The sequence below is a fragment of the Talpa occidentalis genome, unplaced genomic scaffold, assembly GCF_014898055.3.
Source record: "Talpa occidentalis isolate TD23 unplaced genomic scaffold, MPIMG_talOcc4v2.1 talOcc4.8, whole genome shotgun sequence".
NCBI lineage: Eukaryota > Metazoa > Chordata > Mammalia > Eulipotyphla > Talpidae > Talpa > Talpa occidentalis.
In genome coordinates this window covers 102906595-102918360 of record NW_023605194.1, presented here as the reverse complement: position 1 = coordinate 102918360, position 11766 = coordinate 102906595, and positions in this window count along the sequence as shown.

The following is an 11766-nucleotide window of genomic DNA, read 5'->3' as shown; positions in this document are numbered from 1 at the left end:
AGATTGATATATATATATATATAAAATGTGTATATAGATATATATATATATTTATACCATATTTAAAACTACACAGACAGATTCTTATCTGTGAAAACTTTTTTTTTAAGGTTTCCCCAAATCTTTTTTTTTAAAGATTTATTTATTTTTATACAAGAACCGGGGTACATAAAGGCCAGATGCATGGGAGGGTGAGAGGATTCATCGGAGACAGAGCAGGAACAGAACAAGCAGACTGAAGAAGTACACTGGGGAGAGGAGCAGCATGCGAGACAGGAGAGGTCTGCTTCGCCATGTGGGACTCTCGCTGGCTGGCAGGGATTAAACCCGCGCTGCAGAGGCTGCAGACAGCTTCACAGTGCAACACTCAAACGCCTGCGCCACCAGGGAGGCCCTATCTGTGAAAACTTGTAATCAAAATATCCAACTCTTTAGTTGTATTTTTATAATAAACTATATCATTATGATGAGAACTACCTTCTGCAAAGCCAAAACAACTTTTGAAAAAAGAAAGGCTTTAATAGATGTTTTCAAAGGAATATTGAGTACAATTTGTAAATTAATAGAAAATTATAAGCATTTATTTTACTCACTAGTTATTAAATCCTCCTAGGAATTCTTATAAAATAGATGTGCTTTAAGAAGTACATTAAGTCATTTCTAATTAGCACAAGCACTTACATGCTTATATAAGCATTATTAAAGTGTCTTATCTATATACAACTGAATACTTGGCTAGCTAATGTGATGTTTCTTGGATTCCATAACTGTATCTTAAGGAGCATAATAAATTTTAATAGTACATCCTCCCACAAATCTACAAACAGCTGACTTAGTTGTATCATATTTAAATTTAAACTGAAATTTCAACCATAAATGTTTAAAACCCAAAAAAATTATTTAAGTTATATTTTGCACAGGCATATATACATATATATCTATACATACTGTACATTTTATATACATGTTGTGTATTTTAAATATAGTACTTTTTATAAAACTACATGTGCTTATTAATGGATTAGAAAGGGATTTTCTAAGATTATTTGATCGCAGCCTATTTTTGTCTTACACACTGACTTTAAAATCTAATTCTGGCATAAGATGTGTTGTATTTCATGACAAGTTATTCACAGAGAGCTTTATTCAAGAAAGGTAGACATTAAGACACCAAGTCTTCCAATTTTCTCTCTTTCTCATTCTCTCTAATGGTAGAGAATTTTGTAGAGTACAGCACACTGAACCATAAAGAGAAACAAGGGTCAAGTCTTCTTTATGTGAGTAACCTTATCTGTCATGAGTTAGAAACTTTTAAATAGTGGAGATCTGATATATGAAATTTACTCGTTACTTGTTGGAGGATTTAAGAGCAGAGCAAAAGCAAACCAAGTGGACTAAGAGCAGGAAGTAGCCAATGGCTGGGGAGCAAAGGGAAGGGACTAGGGTCACCAGAAGCTAGAGCAAACCTCCAGGTCAAGGGCACTGCCTGGCTTGGCTGATATCTCTCAGCAGGAACAACAAAGCGGAAAAGCAGAATGCTAAAACCAGCTGCTACTGCTGGGGACATGGTGACAGGCACAGCAAGCAGACAGCAATAAAGAAATCCTTCTTCCTCTCCCCTACCTCCTGATCATCTTCCACTTCCTCGGTTTTTTCCAGAAACTAATGGGAAACTGCTGGTAAAACGTCTGTGAAGTGTAATCAACAGACTGTAGCATAGATTCAGAGCTGAGATGCCATAGGTTAACACCATCACAACTAACACCATCACAACTAATAATTGACAAGTTTTATTTATTCTTTGGCTATATACATCAGAGTTATTTTAGCTTTAATTATAAATAATTTTATAATAGTACCAATCAAATTTGTTTTCTACTAGATAGCAAAAATGGTACTTAAGTTCATAAGCTTCAAACTTGTATATATTATCCATGTCTAATTCTACATTTCATTGAAAGTTATTGAAATTGCAAATTTAGGAGATGGTATTATGTAGAAGAAAGAAACTTACATTTTGTGTCACAAAAACTGGTTTTTAACCCAGTTTTGATCACTAATTGATTTTGCACAAACTCATTGCCTGAACTCATATTCTCATTGTTGAGCTTTATTTGGCAACTTTTAATGTAATTTCAATATTTATAGTTTGGAGGGTATTTGTTTCAGTGAATTGTAGGGGAACAATAATTGAATTTTGTTGTTTTCTGGATAGTTTGAGGACATGATCTATAATTTATACATGGGACCTTTCAAAAATAATAGTATGATAAAGAATATGAAGAAATTATTTAATCTACTTATATGCTTTATGATATATTCATTGTCTTGGCATATAAAACTGAAAGAAAAGATTCTCTTTGGTAATAGAACTTTGTTGAAAAGAGTGTAATGGAAATGGTCTTTGGTGTGCACAAATTGTTGCATCATTGCTAAAGCTGGAGACAATGCAATTAAATTTGCCCAGAATCTGAAGGTCATTGTGAGTTATTGTCTGAACTGTGCTTTTTTCATAGAGGTTATGCAATTGGAGAAAGAATACAAAGTAGTTATCTTAAAAGTCAATAAATTGAAACTACTGAATAATCAATCTAAATCAATCTAATATATAGAAAGAGTTGAGATGTGGAATAATTTAGCATTTGGAATTCTTGCCTTTTTTCTGAAATGTTAAAATAAGAATCAAAGTGACATTAACAATAAAATAGTGGTTTGTAAAGCAGAATAAAATTCAGTAGAAATTTAAAAAAAAGGAAAGGACTAGACACTAATACAAAAGAAAAACCTAGCGTCTTGATGCTGAACCTAAGCCATTATGATTCTGGAATTTATTAAAAAGAATAATTCATGCGCATTTGGAATCAATCTTTCTGCTATATTATGCATTCATGAGCTCTTTATTAGGATACTGTGGCTACTTTTGGTCACTACACTTTTTAACTGATGTAGACAAACTGGAAAAAATCAGGGAAGAATGAAGAAAATGAAGAAAGGGATAAAAAGTTGTAACCAGGGCCTCCCTGGTGGCGCAAGGGGTTAAAGCACTGCACTATGAAGCAATCCACAGCCTTGGCAGCACAAGTTCAATCCCTGGCCAGCCAGGGAGCAACACACATGGTGAGGCAGACCTCTTCTGTCCCGTCCGCTGCTCCCCTCAGCAGTGTATTTCAGTCAGTCTGCCTGTTCTGTTCCCCACTCTGTCTCTGGTGAATCCTCTCACCCCTTGCATCTCTGGCCTGTACTCCAGCTCTTGTATGTATAAATAAATAAATCTTAAAAAAAAATTGTGACCTAAGGAGAGTTTTAAAAATTTATGTTGGACCTCCCCTGGTGGCGCAGGCGGTTGAGCACAGCACTGTGAAGCTGTCCATAGCCTCTGCAGTGTGGGTTTGATCCCGGCCAGCTGACGAGAATCCCACATGGCATGGCAGACCTCTCCTGCCTCACCCACTGCTCCCCTCAGCAGTGCCTTCAGTCAGTCTGCCTGTTCTGTTCCCTGCTCTGTCTCTGGTGAGTCCTCCCACCCTCCTGCATATCTGGCCTGTACCCCGGTTCTTGTATGCATGAATAAATAAATCTTTAAAAAAAATAAAAATTTATGTAGAGAAAAGCTTATAGTAGAGAAAAGCACAAGATAGTCTGATAACTGTAATTAAACACATGAGGTATTTTCATAAGATTATAAATAATTATTATTTTTTCTCTACACGAATATCACCAAGAATAGAAGGTATTCAATTAAACAACATTTTATAGTAGATATATACCCCAGATTAAACTTGTGTTTTTTGTACTTCCTTTTCCTTGATCTAACGAGAAAAGATATAGAAAGTTACTTAGTAATCTTAAGGAGGATAAATCATCCTTGAGATGTGAAAATAGATCCCTCTCTGAGCAAGCAGATTTGCTTCCTTGGTCTGGGAATGGAACTATGTGGGTCCTTCTGTGTTTGGATGCTGCTGGCTCAGGGCATTTAGTCTAAACAATCCGTAAGAAGGTAGGTCGGTGAACTAGAAAGAAGGGGACTATGGGTGGGAGTTGCAGGGTATGGAGGTGGAGGGGGTTTTGAGAGGGAAGTCTATGGGCATATTCAGAACTACAAAGAAATTTACTGAAAACATTTGTACGTGTACCGCGTCTGTCATGGCTGAATATGGCTGAGAGAGATGGGCACCTGTAGTGGACTATGCAAATCTCAGCACTGAAGATCCTTGATCCATATAAATCTCATAGAGCAGAATCCTTTGGAGATTTCATGGACTCCATCACCTAGCTGACTGTGGAGGACCAGTTGTCAACAGAGACACCAAGTGGCAGGGACAAGCAATGGCAGCAGAAGAACAATGGTTTTCCTGGTTTTCCCACTAGGACGCGGTGGAAGCTTAGCAAGAACTGGGCTTTCCTCCTGAAATGCGGGTATTTCAGACTGCAATACAGATGTGTACATTGGAAACTCATCTAGGAGAGATAGCTATATAGAGAAGCAGCTATGGTCATCAAATATTTTTGAGAAAAAAGGAATAATTAAAAGGTATAAGTAAAAATGGAAAACATTTAATAATTCATAAATATACTTTCCAGGAAAGCTGTTCTCAGGATGACTAGATGGGGTCAAATCTTCTCACGATCAACTCTTGTGACTCCATGAAATTTTGTATTTATGACTATGTTGTTGATAAAAATCTTTCTGTCCCCCCCTAGAATATGCAAAACACAAGGGCAGGCCCCTGAGGCATTCCTTCATATCTTCATGTTAGGTTCATAGGACTGTCCTTATATCATCACCTCGATACAATGGTTCATAACACATTAGACACATACATTGGCAGATCGCATGCACTTGGTACATAGGTGTTGTCTATCATTCTTTAAGAATTTAACTAATAGTAGTTTAAAAAATAGTTTATTTAAAAAAACATTAACAATCCTAGGTCCCCAAAGTTCACTGGTGTCTTTCAAACTATTCACTAAGAAATATAAACAAGAAATAAGAATCATCAAACATCATTTCTTCCGTGAAATGGGGGGAAAAAAAGAATAGTTACTAGTTTGTTCTTTTTTTTTTATATATATATATATAAGAATAGCATCTAACCCTTGATTACAAACTCTAGCAAGTAAATTTCATGGAACATTACAGAGCAAACAATCACGAACATAGATGCAAGTATCCTCAATCAAACATTAGCAATTAAAAAAATTATTTATACAAGAACGGGGTACAGGCCAGATGTGTGAGAGGGTGAGAGGATTCACCAGAGACAGAGTGGGGAACGGAACAGGCAGACTGACCAAAGGCACTGCTGAGGGGAGCAGCGGGTGAGACAGGAGAGGTCTGCTGGCCATGTGGGTTGCTCCAAGGCCAGCAGGGATCAAACCGGCACTGCGGAGGCTGCAGACAGATTCACAGTGCTGCCCTCAACCACCTGCACCACCAGGGAGTCCCCAAACATTAGCAATTTTAATACATATACATATGACAACACCTGGTGAATTTTTTTCCATGAGGAAGTTATCTTGTCACTGAAAAATCAGTCAGTGAAATTACCACAAGAAAAAAGCAGGGCAGTAAGAAAATTCACATGATTATTTGATATACGCAGAAAAGTCTTTTGACATAATTTAATACTTAATCCTGACAAAAAACTCCAATGGTAGGAATAGAAGGGAAATATTTTAATCTATAAGGATAACTACAAAATACCTAGGACAAACTTCTTATGCAATAGAGAAATATTGAAAATATTTTCTTTGAAATTATGAACATTTCATATGATATTATACTGTAAATTTAGCTAATAAAATAAAGCAATGAAAATATGTAATAATTGGGAAAAAAGGAAATAAAAAGATCATTTGTCACAAACATAATAATCATGAGCCTAGAAAATATAGAGAACTTGAAAACAATTAGAATTAATACATGACTTTAGCAAGGCTATGAGATATGTTTTCAAGTATGGAAACTGTCGACATTTAAGCAAAGAAAAATGGAAAAAATGATATTCAATAATAGCAAACAACAAACATCTAGGAATAAATTTATCAAGATGTTCAAAGACTTCAAAGTAGAAGCTAACATCCTTATAATTATGGAAGAAGACCAGATAAATAGCTGAATAAGTTATGCTCACTGGAAAGTACTGGAAAGCACCATATCATAAAAATGTCACTTTTCCATTCAAAATAATTCTAATGTGTTAGATTCAAAATAATTGCCACCAAAATCCCAGCAGATCTTTTTGTAACTCAAAATTGATATGCTGTTTTAAAATATGTATGAAAAGGACCAACAATAACAATATTGAAGGAAAAAATAAGCAATGGTAGAGATTACCAAATATCAACACATTAAAAAGCTACAGTAATTAAAGCAATGTGATATTGTGCAAGGATAGAGAATCTGAACAATAGAATAGAATAAAAGGCCTAGAAGTGGCTTTCACACTGTCATCTGACTGTGGTGGAAGCTCTGATGTGAAGTTCATATTTCCCTTAATAAATGAAGAACTTATTCTCTCAGCTGCTGGGAATGCAGCAAGATGGTTTCCAACTGTCAGCCCTTTATGAGGTTTGGCTGAAGAAAATGGGCTTGCTCAAGGTCGTAGGTAGCTCTAGGGTTAGCCTGTATCCATCCAGTGAGCCATTAACACAGGGGCATGGAAGCCTGCCTCTTCACCCCAGATCTGGACAACTGTAAAAGGCCATCCCAGCTCCAGACCTCTCCATGGAATGTTCAGAGGCTTTTGTTGAGCTGGTGACACAGATCAACTTCTCTCTCTCTGTCCAATGCTGTTTCCTTTCCATCCCTTTTACACTGGTGAGTTCCCAAGAGGGCTCCTTAACAAATGTCTGGCAAGTTAATCTTCATTTCAGAGTCTGCTTCACAGGGGAGCCAAATTGCAGCAGTTAGTGCCAGGAATGTTCAAAAAAGCAGATGCTAATATGCAATTTCAGAGCTGGATCATCTGCTGCCTGGCTGAGGATGACAGCGGGCTACTGCTAAGTCAACCGAGTAGTAGTCCCAGTTACAGCTGCTGGGCCAGATGTGATTATCTTTGCTCAAATAGAATAACAGGGGCATGGTATATAGCCATTAGTTTATGTTTTCTTTTTCTACTCATCAGAAAAGAGGATCATAAATTGTTCACATTTACTTGGAATAGAGAAGACATTTGTGCCGGGACAGTGTTTACTCTCTTGCACTGTGTCATGAGAACGCCCAAGGAGATCTGCACCTGCTGGATGTCCCAGTGATGTCACTGTGCTGATGGGATTGGGTGAATCAGAAATGGTTAGTGGATTGGAGCCTTGGTAATTCTCTGTGCTCCAAGGGATGGAATAGAAAACCTACAAAGATCAGGTACCCATCATATCAGAAATGTTTAGGGGTCCAGTGGTCCTTTACCCTCTAAAGGAAAGGATAGCTTGTTGCATTTTGTACCTCTAAGAAAGGACAATGTGTGGACGGAAGCATCATGTGCCATATCTGGGAACAGTGCTCTGAACTTTGATACCAAATTACACAAGAATTTGCTGACTTAGAGTAGAGTCAGGTGAAGAACAAGGCTCTGCAGCAGATACGTAATTTCTTTCTTTTTTTTTTAAAAAAAAAAAGATTTATTTTATTTATTTGAGCATACAAGAACTGGGGTACAGGGCAGAGATGTGGGAGGGGTGAGTGGATTTACCAGAGACAGAGTGGGGAGCAGATCAGGCAAATCTACTGAAATACACTACTGAGGGGAGCAGTGGGGGAGACAGGAGAGGTCTGATGTGCCATGTGGGTTATCTCCGGGGCCAGGGATCGAACTTGTTCTGCAGTGGCTGGAGATAGCTTCATAGTGATGAGATTCAACCTTTTGTGCCACCAGGGAGGCTCCAGATATGTAGTTTTTAAGCAGATTATGGTAATAAACTTGACAGACCCAATGGTGTCTTTTTCATCAGTAAGGAGAGGCGGTGAGGAGTTAGTGCAAGTACGTCTTCTCTGCTCACATTTATGGTCAAATAGCAGATCCCTATGACCAGCCAAGGGTGGAAAATAAAATCAGAAAGATTTAGGCTCCCATCACATTAATCTAATTTTAAGGGCCCAGGGATCCTTTATTCTCCAACTAAAGGATAAATCATTGCATTTTGTACCACTAAAAAGGAAGGATTCTTGTGTGAGTTTCAGAAAAAGTCAAGCTTGATACCATGATATATCAGTTTGGGTATGCGAGGGCAAATCTTTCCAATGAGCATAGCCTTGGAAAGGTTACCCAGTTACCAACTTTGTGTGAAAAGACAAGGGACTCTAGCCCACCTAGTTACAGCACTGAGAGACCACCTACAATTGTTGGCTTTCTCCTATGCTGCTACTGCCTTTTATCTCATGGGAGTTTCTCTCATTGGCAGACTCTGTCCTGAACGATGCTGGTCGCTGCATTGTGGAAAATGTAATTCCAGGCTTCTCCTCTGCAGTCCAGCGGAGACCTCAGAAAAGAGTGACAATGATCTGAATTGACATTAGGCAGGGTGGGCTATCAGGGGCCCGTGGTACAATTCCATTTGGCCACCTGCTTTTCTGGAACACCGCCACACGCAGGAATTGTATTAGGGATGTTTCAAGCTTCAGTGACAAAGTTGAGTATTTGTGACTGAGAGTATTGTTAGCAAAGACTCAAATACCCATCACTGGTTTCAGATTAAAAAAAGGTTTGTCAGCTCTATGATAGAGAATCCAATATGTCTTTCAATATATTCTATGGGCATCAGACTATTTATGGTTTCTGTGTCTTCTTGACTTAATTTTGGTCATTTCTTTTTCTCTTAAAATGACATCTATTGAATCTAAATGTACATCTTATTGTTTTGTTCTTTCACACCTCTATTATCAGAACTAATAATTTGTTTCTGTATGCTTTTTTTTTTTTTCAAATTCTACAAAATAAAGCCTGGAAAAAGTATGCCTACACTGGCATACTTTATTTGTTATTTATTTTAATTCATATTTTTGCTTTGTATTTAATTGGTTTCTTCTGTTGTCAAAAGAAAATTACCCTGTTCTTTTATTATTTTCATGATTACTATTTTATTTAAAATATTCTTAAAAATGAAGTAAAATACTCATGTGTTCGAATACTGCATTTATAGTTACAAATTTTCTTCTTTGCCTAAATTCATTTCTTTTGAAACCTAGGGATTTATGTTTTTAGTTTTATACTTCAGTATTGATTTCCTTTTTCACTTAAGCTTTATTTGGAACTGTGTTTTTTCCATCTTGTAAAAGAAGAGGGTATGTCTGTGTGTCTGCTCATCTTTCACTGTTAATTTCAAATTTATTGGATTGCAACACTTTTAGTTTTTAAATTACCATTTCTTAAAATACCCTGAGTCATTTTATTATTGGTAGCTTTTCTATGTAATTTTATTTTTCTTTAGTTCCTTGTAGAAAGCACAATGTTGGATTTGTTTATTAATCCATCCTGGCATTTATCATTCAACTCATTACTGTCATTGTTTTGTGATGATTCTGCCATTTGATTTTCCAAACTGATGATTTGTTTTAGCAATCTGTTTTTTTAATTTCCTTTACCAGCCTACTATTTGTGCAAAATTATACTGTTTTTAAAATTTCAAGCATATCTTTTGTTCTCTGCTAATTTCTTTGAAATGTCTTCTTATATAACCTTAAAGATTCATTTTCTTATGTCCTTGTTCATATCTGGTGAATCTCTTACCAGGAGGTGACAGGATGAAAACGAATTCTGTCACCAGTTGGCTGGGAGTCAATGGCCTGCCAGACTGTGACGACAGATTTAGTGACCTCCAGCTTGGTAAGCTCCTCATGACGGGAGCTGCAAGATTCTTTCTTCTGCTTTCCATTCCCTGGGAGAAGTGCTGTCTTTTCTGGACTCAATAGAGAAGAGACCAAGCTTTTCCCTGCACTGTGACCACAAAGCAAATAATGACATCTCTTCCACAAAAGCCACGGCCTGAGTGTTATCACCCCAATTTCCTTATATAGGTTCTCTTTTCAGACTGCCTGGTCTTACATGATAGAGGCTGCTCCTTGCCAAATTCCTTTATAAAAGAGAACTTCTTATAAGATTGTGGGAGGCCCCTGCTTCTCCCTAATCCTTTTATCTTGGCCTCAACCCCTCAACCCAAATCCTCAAAAAGCACATGCACACACACACACAGTAATTAATACAAAAAAGGATTCTTTAGTATTGAAAACCATCTTGATAGAATCTCCCATTGGTGATTATTAGTTTTTGCACATTCCCAAACAAAAATTAGAAAAAATAAGAAAGTTTTTTTCTTTTTTCTTTTTTCTTTTTTTTTTAAATAATAAATTTTATTTTTATATTCCCCCATACAATTGCAAACGCCCCATTCTGACCCCAATCCTTCCCCTCCCACCCCCCACCCCCAAAAAGTGTCTCTGGTTCATAGTTTTTTGTTGATTTTGATTTTCACTTTCTTATAGTTATTCGTTTTCCTGGTCCCTTATTTAAGTTTTCTAGATTCCTGCTATGAGTGAGACCATCCGGTATTTTTCTTTTTCTTTTTGGCTTATTTCACTGAGCATGATCCCTTCCAGCGCCATCCATGTTGCTGCAAATTGCATGTGTTTATCTTTTTTGAATGCTGAGTAATATTCCATGGTATATATGTACCACATCTTCTTGATCCAGTCATCTACTTTTGGGCATTTGGGTTGTTTCCAAAGCTTAGCTATTGTAAACAGTGCTGCTATAAACATAGGGGTGCAGGTGCTCTTTGGAATTGATGTTTCTGTGTCCTTTGGGTAAATACCTAGGAGTGGAATTGCTGGATCATATGGAAGCTCTATGTTTAGTAGGTCCAGAAATCTCCACACAGCTCTCCATAGTGGTTGGACCAGTTTGCACTCCCACCAACAGTGCAGAAGAGTTCCTTTTTCTCCACACCCTCGCCAACATTTGTTGTTGCTAGTTTTTTTAATATGTGCCATTCTCACTGGTGTGAGATGGTATCTCATGGTAGTTTTGATTTGCATTTCCCTGATTACAAGTGATGTTGAACATTTTTTCATATGTCTGTTGGCCATTTGCATTTCCTCTTCAGAGAAGTTTCTTTTTAGCTCTTCTGCCCATTTTTTGACTGGATTATTTTCTTTGTTGTTGCTGAGTCTCATCAGCTCTTTGCAGATTTTTGTGATCAGTCCTTTATCATTAGTGTTGGGTGCAAAAATGTTCTCCCAGTTGGTGGGGTTTCTCTTTGTTTTTGTTATTGTCTCTTTTGCTGTGCAGAAGCTCTTTAATTTGATGTAGTCCCAGCTGTTTATCTTTGCCTTCACTATCACTGCTTTGGGTGATGTGTCTGTAAAGATGTCTTTGATGTGCAAATCCCGTAGTGTTTCGCCTATATTTCCTTCTATGTATTTTATGGTTTCAGGTCTTATGTCTAGTTCTTTAATCCATTTTGAGTTGATTTTTGTGTATGGTGTGAGGTAGTGGTCAAGTTTCATTCTTTTGCATGTAGCGACCCAGTTTTCCCAGCACCATTTATTGAACAAACTTTCTTTGCTCCAATGCATAGTCTTTGCTCCTTTGTCAAAGATTAGTTGACCACAAACTCTTCCAAAAAATTGAGAAGGAAGGGACAATACCAAACACGTTCTATGAAGCCAATATTACACTAATACCAAAACCGAATAAGGACAACACAAAAAAGGAAAACTATAGGCCAATCTCCCTAATGAACACTGATGCAAAAATCCTCAATAAAATTTTA